The sequence below is a fragment of the Tursiops truncatus genome, chromosome 1 (genome assembly GCF_011762595.2).
Source record: "Tursiops truncatus isolate mTurTru1 chromosome 1, mTurTru1.mat.Y, whole genome shotgun sequence".
Classification (NCBI taxonomy): domain Eukaryota; kingdom Metazoa; phylum Chordata; class Mammalia; order Artiodactyla; family Delphinidae; genus Tursiops; species Tursiops truncatus.
The window spans coordinates 47,902,465-47,916,282 of record NC_047034.1 but is presented as its reverse complement, the minus strand read 5'-3'; the positions used below and the strand labels follow the sequence as shown (position 1 = coordinate 47,916,282).

The window sequence follows — 13,818 nt, the reverse complement described above, 5'->3', positions numbered from 1 at the left end:
TGAGTAAAATAGGCTATAAAAAGAAGTACCTCATTCTCAAGATTGCTTTGGCTATTCGGGGTCTTTTGTGTTTCCATACAAATAAACCCACGCACATATGGTCACCTTATCTTTGATAAAGGAGGCAGGAATGTACAGTGGAGAAAGGACAGCCTCTTCAATAAGTGGTGCTGGGAGAACTGGACAGGTACATGTAAAAGTATGAGATTAGATCACTCCCTAACACCATACACAAAAATAAGCTCAAAATGGATTAAAGACCTAAATGTAAGGCCAGAAACTATCAAACTCTTAGAGGAAAACATAGGCAGAACACTCTATGACATAAATCCCAGCAAGATCCTTTTTGACCCACCTCCTAGAGAAATGGAAATAAAAACAAAAATAAACAAATGGGACCTAATGAAACTTCAAAGCTTTTGCACAGCAAAGGAAACCATAAACAAGACCAAAAGACAACCCTCAGAATGGGAGAAAATATTTGCAAATGAAGCAACTGACAAAGGATTAATCTCCAAAATTTATAAGCAGCTCATGCAGCTCAATAACAAAAAAACAAACAACCCAATCCAAAAATGGGCAGAAGACCTAAATAGACATTTCTCCAAAGAAGATATACAGACTGCCAACAAACACATGAAAGAATGCTCAACATCACTAATCATTAGAGAAATGCAAATCAAAACTACAATGATATATCATCTCACACCAGTCAGAATGCCCATCATCAAAAAATCTACAAACAATAAATGCTGGAGAGGGTGTGGAGAAAAGGGAACACTCTTGCACTGCTGGTGGGGATGTGAATTGGTACAGCCACTATGGAGAACAGTATGGAGGTTCCTTAAAAAACTACAAATAGAACTACCATATGACCCAGCAATCCCACTACTGGGCATATGCCCTGAGAAAACCATAATTCAAAAAGAGTCATGTACCAAAATGTTCATTGCAGCTCTATTTACAATAGCCCAGAGATGGAAACAACCTAAGTGTCCATCATCGGATGAATGGATAAAGAAGATGTGGCACATATATACAATGGAATATTACTCAGCCATAAAAAGAAACGAAATTGAGCTATTTGTAATGAGGTGGATAGACCTAGAGTCTGTCATACAGGGTGAAGTAAGTCAGAAAGACAAATACCGTATGCTAACACATATATATATGGAATTTAAGAAAAAAAATGTCATGAAGAACCTAGGCGTACCACAGGAATAAAGACACAGACCTACTAGAGAATGGACTTGAGGATATGGGGAGGGGGAAGGGTAAGCTGTGGCAAAGCGCGAGAGAGTGGCATGGACATATATACACTACCAAACGTAAGGTAGATAGCTAGTGGGAAGCAGCCGCATAGCACAGGGAGATCAGCTCGGTGCTTTGTGACCGCCTGGAGGGGTGGGATAGGGAGGGTGGGAAGGAGAGAGACGCAAGAGGGAAGAGATATAGGAACATATGTATATGTATAACTGATTCACTTTGTTATAAAGCAGAAACTAACACCATTGTAAAGCAATTATACTCCAATAAAGATGTAAAAAAGAAGTACCTCAAAATAAAATGGCTCTTAGCATATCTCCCCTCTCCTTTCACACTTCTCACTTTGGGAAGTACTGCTGACTGAAAATATCCGATTATATTCCTTTGAAGAAAGCCTTTTGATAAACTACGCAAGTCTATTCGGGGTAAGTTTGGGAACTGCACGGAAAGTCAAGGGTCTGCATTCTCCTTCTTTCGTTAAAATCCCAACGTGGCCATCTTTTAAGACTTAAGCAGCCAGTAATCCCTGGTGGTCTATGGGGGGCCTCTCAGTGGAGACGATCTGGCCCTCGGCGGCTAGGATGCCGACTCGAGCTCGCACAGCGCGGAAGTTGCGCAGCTCCAAGTCAGCGTCGACCTGGAGGGAAAAGGTCACCTGGAGGGGAAAGGTCACCTGGAGGGAAAAGGTCACCTCGAGGAGGTCCATCCGCACACAGTACACGGTGAGCGGCACGGCCCGGACCCGACCCAGCTCGGCTCAGCGTGGCCTCGGCTCGGGGCGGCAGGGCGGTGCGGGGCCTGACTGGTGCTTCAAGCGGAGGGCGCCGGCCGCTGGCTCGCCCGCTCGCCCCTTCCCTCGCTCGCACACGCTCAGGTACGCCCTCCGTCCCGCCCTCCGTCCCGCCCTCAGCGGCAAGCGCGGTAGCCACCACCCGCCTGCGAAGGCCTCTCAGGGTTTACTTGAAAGAGTGCTGCTCGGGGCTGTTATCTATCTGGTTAAGTAGATGAAGCGTGGAAAGACTCTATGCTAACACATATATATGGAATCTAAAAAAAAAAAAATTGTTCTGAAGAACCTAGGGGCAGGACAGGAATAAAGACGCAGACGCAAAGAATGGATTTGAGGACACGGGGAGGGGGAAGGGTAAGCTGGGACGAAGTGAGAGAGTGGCATGGACATATATACACTACCAAATGTAAAATAGATAGCTAGTGGGAAGCAGCCATATAGCCCAGGGAGATCAGCTCGGTGCTTTGTGACCACCTAGAGGGGTGGGATAGGGAGGGTGGGAGGGAGGCTCAAGAGGGAGGGGATATGGGGATATATGTATACGTATAGCTGATTCACTTTGTTATACAGCAGAAACTAGCACACCATTGTAAAGCAATTATACTCCAAATAAGATGTTAAAAAAAAAAGTATTGATTAATACTTCCTTTTCTACTTGTGACATTGTTATTCTGAAACAGAAAGAGAAACTAGAGTTTTCTGTTTCTGGAGACTGTAGAAGAGAGGGGAAGAAAAGGAGGGACACACCCCTACTTATGAGAAAGAGTGAAACGATAAATTTGACATTGCCATGAGACACTTTTCTGGAAAAACAACTTTTAGACCATGTTCTAAGACAGGAAGCATTATATCCATACTCTTAAACTGCTTCACCTGCCTCTTCAGTGCCGAGCAGATGAATGTGTTTAGAGAGCTGACCCTAAGCTCTACACAAATCTTAATAATCAAAAATGGATTAAATGGATCATAGGCCTAGATGTAAAAGCTAATACTATAAGACTTCTAGAAGAAAACATAGGTGAAAATTGTTGTGACCTTAGGTAAGGCCAAAACTTCTTAGATTTAACACACAAAAAATAAACCATAAAAGGGGAATTCTCTGGTGGTCCAGTGGTTAGGGCTCCACACTCTGAGGGCAAGGGCCTAGGGTTCGATCCCTGGTCAGGGAACTAAGACCCCACAAGCTGTGTGGCCAAAAAAATAAATAAAACTTAAAAAAATATATTTTTAAAAAAGTCAACTGTTTAAAATAAATAAATCATAAAAGGAAAAATTGATGAATTGGATTTCATCAAAATTAAACATTTTAATTTCATAAAAATTAATCATTTGCTCTTGGACAAAAATGTCAATTGCATTGATTAATTCATTTAAAATAGTTATTAAATGTCTATTATGTGCCAACACCCTTCTAGGTGTTGAATTATGACAATGAATTGGATTCCCTCTATTATACTGGACTGTCACAGGAAAATGAACATTTAAAAAATGTTTTCAACAAAGGAAAAACACAAAGCAGAGAAAGTTTATTAACACAAACATCCTTGCCATATGTTTTAAGTTTTTTGCTTAAGTACATGGACAGGATGCAGTACCAGGAAATAATGGGAAAATACTGAGAAATAAGTATGTGTATTATCATTTGGTATTTGTTGAATCTTGTATCATTTGAGCAAGAATCCTGGGGATGTGGATGCAGGATAAAGAACATTAGAGCTTTGGAGGATGGTCTGAGGCCACATTTCACTCCCTATTATTTATTGTACTGTGGGAGTTGAACGTCAAGCAACCACAGATTAGATGATTAGTTCCTTCCATGAGCTGTGGGATCGCAGACTGTGATGAAAATGCCTATCTTGTAGAGTTGTAAGGATTAATGAGGTAATAAATGTGCAGTGCACAGCTATACCTCAATAAATGGAAACTCACTGGATGATGATGATGATGGTAATAAAATCCAATCAGGTTCCAAAAGCTGACCAGGACTGAGAAGCTCACCTGTTATTTTTGAGAAATGTGCCTCTTCCACTAGGGTCTATGGGAGGAATGGGGCACGTCCTTTCCTCTCCCCATCCTGTGCCCGTGACAGGTATCACTAACCAACCCACCACAGCACTGTTCAGTTAGCCTGGATCAGACTTCAAAGTCCTCTCCAGGCAGACAAATCTGATCTGTTTACAGTTAGCACTGGAGATAAATGTATCTACCGTTCCTGATTTAGGGTTTAGTAGACAACTGAAGAAAGACTATAAATTTATTTTTCCTACAAAGTTAAAGGCCCAAGTTAGGCCTAAGGAGGGATGACTAGAGGTTCTAGAAGGTGTTTGGTCACAATGTAGTACAAGTTTATTTCCTAAATAATCAGTCACAGGTTGATTTGTTTTTTAATTTAGTTAAACTATGTTTTTCTGTTTGTTCTAAATGTGGAAGTAAACGATTAATCATTTACCCATCTCTTGGGATTTCTTGAAAGTAGGTCTTTGACTTTTCAGAGCCTAGAGCCACATACCCGCTGTCCCACTTTATAATTAGAGAGGTTGATCCTTAGGTTAGGAGGCCCTTGGGCTCTATCTGACAGGAAGTAGCTCCATGAGGCAGAAAGAAAGCCTGTCAGGTCAATGTTCTGGTGATCTGACTCAGCTAAGGCAACGATGCTCAAAAGAGCAGAACCTCCCTTATGGCATGGTTCTCAGCCTTGGCTACTACACAGAATCAACTGAGCAGTTTTTAAAAACCCTTATGACCAGGCATTGGCCCTGACCAACTATATCAGAGGCTCTGCAGATGCTGCCCTAGTGTCAGTATCTGAGTTAAAGCCAAGGTTGAGGACTATTTTCCTAAGGTGTTTGGAAATTTACAAGGAGTCTCTCTGGTGGCCCAATAATTGGGGCAGAGATATTACTGGCATTTCTCTTGGCAGCGATATGGGTTAGATGTCATAATGTCATAATGTCTTATAATGCCTAGAACAATTCCCTCCCAATAAAAACATTGTCCCACCCTTTGAATATCCTACCAGATATTGACACAGTTGAAAAATTTATATGATCTGGAACTTAACTCCACCTTACATATAAACACAAAGTATTATTTGCACGTTTTTAATTAATACACACTGAATTTTCCCAGAATATAATCAACATATAAATCAAGGTAAAATTGTACTTTATTTATTTAGAAATTTACTAGGAGTTTCTTATCTTGCCAGATAAACATATGACCAATATCAGTACTACTTGTGGTATTTGAATTGTCAGCATTTGTAGCTGTGGTTTCCATGGTGATTCTATACATAGGTGCCAGCATCTGATGATTTCATCATGCTTGAATGTTTACATATTGCAATGTATACTACTTTATTATAATATACACTCATTTAATGTCTCTTTATGACTAAATATTGATTTTCAAATATAGTGTGTTAGGTGGGTTATATAATCTGAATTTCATTTCAGGATAGTAAATGTGGTATTATAAAAGATTTCTTATAAAAAGGGGCCCTAATGTTGAGATAGGGTTCAGAACTTCTGATCTAGGGATTCCCTTTGTGATCTATAATAAGGCACGTTCAGTTTGCCTCTCTGTTTATTGAGCATGGAAGTCCCAGCAAGGCCAGGACAGGGGTGTGTGTAACTTTGAGCAAGTTACTTAATGTCTCTAAGCTTCTGTTTCCTCATTCATGAAGACGGCATAATAATAGTACTTACCTCATAGAGCTTTCAGGAGAATTAAATGAGATCAATCAGGGAAAGCAAAGTTCCTGGCAGGTAGGAAGCACTGTGTTGACGATGACAATGATGATGGTGATGATGATAAATTAAGTAGTACAATTCAGAAAGAGACCAAAGACTCTTCAATCCCTTTTTCAGCCAAGCACACCACTTTGTTTCTTTTCTCAAGATTGAACACTGCCTAGAGCAGATATCCAGAACACTCAGTCTTGCATGGGAACACCTTGCTTCTTCTCTGCTTCTTCATTCTTGTAGTTGTTTTGAGTAGTAGCCATGGCTGGAAACTCAGGATCTTTTTTTTTAACACCTAAGGAACAGTTAGAGGTTTTATCATGTTGTCAGTGTTCTGGGAGCTCAGAGACTTTGCACCTGGAGATATGCTACTTTGACTGTATGCTTTTAGGGTCTTTCAAAGTGGAGCCAGGCAGCACCTTTTTCTGTTTGTTTGTTTTTTCCACTGTCTTTTCATCTTACTATTACCCTTTTATCTCATCCTTGCCTCCATGTAAGCTTGTGAGAGCTATGCCTCGTCTTTGGGAAAATCTAAACCAGATGTTCTGTGCTCTTATGAACAGAAGGACTAAAACACTTCTTTCAGGGCTCATCCATAAATCGTAAAAGCCAGAACCATAGCATTCCCTTCCCATTACCACCCAACCCTGACTTTACTCACCTGGAGTACTATATTTCCTAGTGAAGAGACTCTATTTCCCTCATTCAGGAAGGACACTGTCTTCTGTTGCTGTCAGAGTCCATCCAGTCTATGCCATATAAACTGTCAAGTTTTGTAACCATAACAAACCAGGGTCTCTGTCCAGGAGCAATCCTCTATGTAATCCGGTTTTTCACTGTGAGGACCTTAACTATCACAGTACGAAGTGGTGGGGAGGGGTCCATAGCCAGCTGTGGATTTCCAGCTGAGGAAGCACTGAAAAGGTAACATATTCACCCTATATTTTGAGTAGGATGATACACAAACCATTCCAGATAGAGGAAAATCCATCTAAAATGTTAAGGACCCTCCAAAATGAAGGTTCCACAATGAGTATCTAATACCATCTAGTAATACAATTTCTTCTTACTTAAGGAGAGTTATATTTATTGAGTACTTATTAATAGCTGGGAATAATATTCAGGCTTTTACAGTCATTGTTTTAACTAATTCTTGCAAAAGCACTTTGAGTTAGGAACCAAGACAATTCAGTTTACAGGTGAGAAAACTGGAATTCAGAGAGGTTAAGTTACTTGACTGAGTAAGTGGCAGAATCTAGACAACCCTAGTATGTCTAGCTCCAAGGTTCAGGAGATCAGTTGCCATGCTTTAGACTACATTGCCTTACCTAACATGCTGTACATGTTATAGTTTATACATGCTCCCTTGTATTTGCTCCTGGCCTATCCACTAGTCTTACTTAAAATCCTGGGTTCGGACTTCCCTGGTGGCTCAGTGGTTAAGAATCTGCCTGCCAATGCAGGAGACATGGGTTTGATCCCTGGTCCAGGAAGATCCCACATGCTGTGGAGCAACTAAGCCCATGTGCCACAACTACCGATCCTGCGCTCTAGAGCCCGTGAGCTGCAACTACTGAGCCCATGTGCCACAACTACTGAGCCCACATGCTGCAACTACTGAAGCCCATGCGGCTCTAGGGCCCATGCTCCACAACAAGAGAAGCCACCACAATGAAAAGCCTGTGCACCACAACAAAGAGTAGCCCCCACTCACTGCAACTAGAGAAAGCTTGCACGGAGCAACAAATACCCAACGCACCAAAAAAAAAAAAAAAAAAAAAAAAATCCTGGGTTTGACCAGAGCCCCCAGCTAACTAGACCAGCACTGCCCCATGGAAATAAAATGTGAGTCACAAATATGAGCCACATTTATAATTTTAATTTTTCCAATAGCCACATTTTAAAAGGTAAAAATAAATAGATGAAATTAATGTTAATATATTTTATGTAACCCAATACATCCAATTTACAATTTCAACATGTAATCGATACTAAAAAAATGTATGAAATAATTTACACTTTTTTTTTACTATACCTTTGCAATATGATGTGTATTTAAGCTTTCAGCATGTCTCAATTCAGACTACCCACAATTCAATTGCTCAATGGCCACATGTAGCTAGAAGCTACTGAGCTGGATGTCACCAGTCTAGACTCATAGATCCCAATCCTCTTAATAATCATAGGGGCTCTTCTGGAGAATAGAAAGGAAAGAATTGGCAAAATGAAGAGCATGTTTCTAGTTAGTGCTTGATTTAATACAAGAAAAAAATAAAAGTAGTAAACTCTACAATTTCCATCTATAACTAGTGGTTGGCTTAGTTGCCTGAGAGCAGATGAGAAGCTGAGTGATGGTTTACATGACACGCTCTTAGAGGGGTGCTGGACACAAGAAGGTCAGGAAGCTCCAGACCCCGTCCAAAGGGTTGGCCCATGAAGCCAGCTCACTGAGGGCATCCAATAGTGTGACCACCACCTCTCAGTGCTTCTCCTCACATTCACTCTCACACCTGCCCCTGCCTGAGAAGGAAGGTGCATGAGCCAGCCCTCAGGAGCATGGCACAGGCTCTATTCTCCTCACACTGATTCTGACATCTGGAGAGCAGAGGGAAACCTCAAACCTCCCCTGCCCCCAATCCCATGGAGAATCCTCTACCCTAGCGGTTCACAAACTTTTGCACACATCAGTGTCACATGGAGGGCTTGTGAAAACTCCGATTACTGGGCTTTAGCTCAAGCGTTTCTGATTCAGCAGGTCTGGTCTAGGGCCTGTGAATGTGCATTTCCAACAAGTTCCCAGGTGAGGCTGCTGCTACAGGTCAGGGAACCACACTTGGGGAGCCAGCGCTCAATCCTGAAGAATCAAGGGACTTCCCTAGTGGCGCAGTGGTTAAGAATCCGCCTGCCAATGCAGCGGGACACGGGTTCGATCCCTGGTCTGGGAAGATCCCACATGCCACGGAGCAACTAAGCCCGTGAGCCACAACTACTGAGCCTGTCCTCTAGAGCCCACGTGCCACAAGTACTGAGCCCACGTGCTGCAACTACTGAAGCCTGCGCACCTAGAGCCCGTGCTCTGCAACAAGAGAAGCCACCACAATGAGAAGCCTGTGCACTGCAATGAAGAGTAGCCCCTGCTCGCTGCAACTAGAGAAAGCCCGCGCACAGCAACCAAGACCCAGCACAGCCAAAAATAAATTAAATTTTAAAAAATTCCTAAAAATCAATATATAATTCAAGAGCAAGAACAAATCCAAAAGGCATAGGTCCCATTTTCACCCTTAATGAGACAAATATGATTTTTACATAATTGATGTGTTTGGCTATTTCTCCCGTCCCCCATTATTTCCTCTAGTCCAGTAAGGGATAAAGCGATCATAATGAGGAGAGAAAACACTGCAGGGAAGAAATTAAGGAGGCAGGAAGTTTGGAGGGAAATAAGGAGGAGGTCTGGGATAGATAACTGGGAGTTCAGGGTGGTAAAGAATCACATGAAACCTGTACTCAGGAGGAAAAAAGGCAGCAAAGCTGCCCCCAATTCCCCTCAGCTAGGACAGATGCACAGACTAGAGGCAAGTTTGCTGGGTCACAAAGCCTTCTCAACAGAGATGATTTTCCTCTTTGCTTTTTAGGGGGGACACTGTCTGAAGCCTGTGTGACAGCAGGCAGTAGCTAACACATCAGGAGTCTGGGACACCCCTTGGTGCAGGTTTCTTCTAACCTTTTAGGGCACCTGGATTTTAAAAGGAGGGGCAGTGAGACTTGCTGAGTTGCAGGCAGCTGGGAATTTGGAATGCATCTCTGGAGATACATACTGACCCTGGCTCAGAACTTCCAAGAAAACTCACTGGGAGGGGAGGAAAAACAGTGCAATGACATGACGCCTGGTAGGGCCTGCCTTGGCCTTGCTGAATTGCCCAGAGATTGCATTCCAACTGCACTGCAGTGACCCAATGTTCCAGTAAACAAGGAGGGGATGGAATGGACAGACCTCAGATCAGGCTATGCTGGGGCTTTTAAAATAGAACACAGGGGGCCAGCTGGGTGTGGCCGGAGTAGGGGGGGGTTGCCTTTGTGCACTTCCTGGATCAGGGCGGTACACGCACACCACCCACCAGACACACGCATACACATCCTCACTTCCAGTGGAACTTGGACAAATACCAAATCCTCAGACGGTCAAGTCTGCAAGGGTCAGAAACTGGTGAGCTCCTTTAGGACACTTCCCAGGAACCCTAGGACAAGAGAGTGTTCAAAGAGGCCACTGAGTCAGGCCAAGCCAAGCTGCTGACTAATGGTCTCCACTCCCTAAGCAATACTTCTGCCTTCCAGAAAGACAAACAGAGCTGCCACAGACAAGCACAGTCATTCAATCCATTTCCCCATTTGATTTCATAGTGTAAAACAACTGACGATCCTATGATCTCTTGGGCTTTTTCTCCCCTCTGCCTCATCCCACACTCTCTTATTTTCTCCACTTCATTTCACCAGCCAGCAAATGGGCTTAAGTAAAAAATCAGAGGTACTTAGTAAAAATATGAGGAAGAGTGCTTGGGCTTAGAGAGCAAGGTTCTGGAAGTTCCTTCTCTAAGTGTCCACCTGCCTGGGGATTTGTAGCCCAAATAGCATGTATAGTTTCCCCCTCCCATCACATAAATGTGTGAGTGATATTCTAGATTCCACATGACTACTAGGTGACCAAAGAATTTATCGTTCACACTGGACATCTCTGAGAATTAAAGGGGTCACTATTGAAAATTCTGGGACAAAGCCCTTACCTGCATGACTGGTGGGTCCATTTCTTATCCTACATGGTCACCATTCTGCCCCATTTCACAGGTGACTTTCTTTTTTACTATGACTGATTTGTCCTTTCCCTTTTCTGGTTTTGACCTATTATTCCTTTATTCTCTTGGATAATAGTGATCTTCAGGCAATAATTAGATCTCTAGTTTGAAGTGGGGAAAAGGCAGGTTTTAAAAATTCCCCATGTGAAAAGCTGTATGACTCCTCCACTGAAGCTCTGAGTGGTGTCTTCCAGCAGTCTCAAGAAGCTGGTTTTTTATTCCAGAGACTTACTTCATTCTGAATTTTAGTGCCCAGTAAGTATTGTCAGCTTTTACTCACCAAATGGTCACGCCCCCATTTTTGGACAAGCAAAACAGCATGAAAAATGGTGATGACTGCTTGAGTACTCATGGCAGGAAAAAAGCCTTTCTCATACTGTTTCCTTCAGAGTAAGGATAACAGGCACTGCCTCCTTTCTGTTTCTCCAGTGTGCTTAAAGTACTGTGGGGATTATTTCTAATGTTTATAGCCACACTGTGAAGTTCTAGTCATCCTCATTTTATTGACTGGGGCTGTACATTGGAGCCAGAAAAGGGAAGTAGCCAAGTAGTATCCAAATCTAGGTTTACCTGGTCCCAAAGTCCGTGCCTGTGCTCCACCAGGCCATCCATGCACCGGCCTTTGTAAATCTGAATTGGCCTCCTTCTCCAGGGGCTGTGGGACTTTTATGCCCACAGATGGCAGCCTTCATACCACGCCCAGGCCCTCCCTCATAACTGGCCAGTCCTTCTCAGTCAGCTGACCAGCTTAGAATAACCCTTGATGGACCCTTGCTTATTCTTCAGAGACCCATTTTTCTTTCTTTTCCATTATAGCTGTGATGATTTCATATTCCCGGAAGCCCTACTTATTGCATACCGAGACTCAGGCAGCCCCAGAAAAGTACTGGCCATAGTAAGGCTTGGGCTGGGGGTCTGACAGTTTTGGCTGAAGTTCAGAGAGGTCAGAAAATCTTGGACCCAGTAATAAGATGAGATTAAAAACAACAACAGTGAGATGAAAGTTTTAGTGACTTTGGGTCTAAGTGTCCTCTGGGAGCAAGACTCAGTACCAAGCAAAGCTCTCCCAGGCCAAGTGCCTGCCAGGGCAACATTCTGTGCATGGAAGCAAGGAACACATCTGCCTAGAGCTGGGAGCAAAGTGGCAGAGACTAGGACAGGGATTTAATTACCTGGATATCTGAACACCCTTCCTCATTCCAACTGAGTTACGTCTGATCATTCTGCCAGGTGTATACATTTCTGTATCACTAAATGACCATTTCTCACAATGCCTGCCCTCCTTATGTCCCCTGCCTCTCCCAAAACATAGCATAGTGGGCCCATGAGCATGGGCTTGGAAATCAGATACCCCTGGGTTTGCTTCTATTGGCCGTGTGATTTTGGGCATGTTTCTAACTTCTGTCATCCTCATCTATAAAATAGGGATGATATGTAGAATGTACTAGAAGGATTAAAATAAGTAAAGTTATAATTCACCTCATATAGGGTAGGCACTCAATAAATGGTTAGTGTTGATATTACTGCTGTTGCTGTGGCTTAAGTTTGGTATAAGTTCTTCCTCCAGAATCAGCTAGCCCGAGTGCAGTAGGAACGCAGAGCATGTAAGAGATAAAAGGACCCTAGCATCCATTTAGTCCAACTTCTTCATTTGGGAAGGAACCTGATGTTCAGAGGAGGTTAATTGGCTTGTCCAAGGTTATTTGCCTGAATAGTTCCAACCTTCAAATAAGGAAGTTGATTAGCTGAAGCAGTAGAAAAAGCTTTGGCTTTGGAGTCAGACATATGTGAATTTGTTTTCCACTTGCCAGCTTGGAGGTCTTAGACAGGTGACTTGACCTAATTCTGCCTCATTTCCTTATCTTTGGCATTGAGATAGTAGAGCCAGTCTCCCAGGATTGTGTAGAGGACTTAACGGGCTAGTATAGATCAGGTACCCAGTGGGCACGAATTGCTTGGTTCCCCTCACATCACTAGAACATCCCAGGGCTGGTTAGAACAGGACAGACCAGTAGAAGGAACTGAGTGCTAAATGGAGCTTAAAAACACAATGGGTTTTGCCTAAAAGTTGAAATTGGGACATTGAGAAATAACTTTTGCTTATTAATCTGCAAATTCCCACTTTACAGCGAAGTTTGACACATTAATCAGACAGGAATTCTTTCTGGTGAAGCTGACAGCAAAGATTAAGCTGATCTGTGGTCTGACCTAGGACTCTTAATGAGGGAGAATGAAGAGAGCTGGGGGCTGGAGTGGAGGAGAGTAGTCAGGGAAGATAATCCTGACAGTTTTAAACTGACCTTCTAGAATACCTTCCAAAGCAATTTTGAAAGCACCCTGGTTTCCAGACACAATTTATGTTTTGAACTGGTAACACAAAGTAGATGGTGGCTTTGAGATGGGTGGCCATTTTTCAGATGCAATGGTTTTGGAATAAGAAGCACAGGCAAATTTTGCAATGAAAAGTGAGTTCTGGTGTGGGTTTGTTCCAAGATGAATATGGAGAAGGACACAGACACTCCACAGCAGCTCAGCCCCTGAGTGATCTAATTACAGGTTTTGAAATGGACCTAGAGGTAGAATTTGGAAACCTAAAATGGAAAGGCAGAGGAGAAGCAATTTGTCAACTAGAAAATGACTGACTGTAAAAGTCCTCTGGGGAGAAGAGGGTTTGGAAAAATGCTGTGTAAGCCATTTCTAAATGCCCCAGGGGAATTACAATGCACTTTTCTAGGAATAATTAGGGTGAGGTTGATTGAGTCTGAGAGAGGACTATAGCACTGTGCCTGTAATTCACCCAGATGCTGGGTGACCTGTGGAATGGAGAGTAGTGATTAGTACCATTAGCAGAAGCAAAGTATATGGTCCTGTTTAACAAACAAACAAACGAACAAACACAGAAGAGAAGTTTGTTCTGAATTATAAACTTCTTAAGTACTGGGCCTAAGTTTTTGTCACCTTGTAGTCCTAGTGCCTGCCTAGGGAATGCATTCAATAAATATTTAATTAATGAACTAATGGCCTGGCTGCCTTATAAGATAATGAGTCTCCCAGCATACAAGGTATTCAAGCAGTAATCCCTCAGCAGGAACTGTATAGATGGTTTCAGGATCTTTTGGAAGTAACTGATAATCATTAGGATTCTTAACAACCCTAAGATCCTGGGCCTCTA

At 42.7% G+C, this 13,818-nt stretch overlaps 1 long non-coding RNA gene across 1 annotated transcript in view; it reads left to right on the top strand.

Annotated features, from left to right (window-relative positions):
- Positions 1-1,959: 1,959 nt before the first annotated feature.
- LOC141278512 (uncharacterized) overlaps positions 1,960-13,818 on the top strand; it is a 79,701-nt gene continuing 67,842 nt past the window's right edge. Inside the window, exon 1 of the long non-coding RNA XR_012331270.1 lies at positions 1,960-2,140. This is a non-coding gene — a long non-coding RNA (uncharacterized lncRNA). The remainder of the gene's footprint in view (positions 2,141-13,818) is intronic.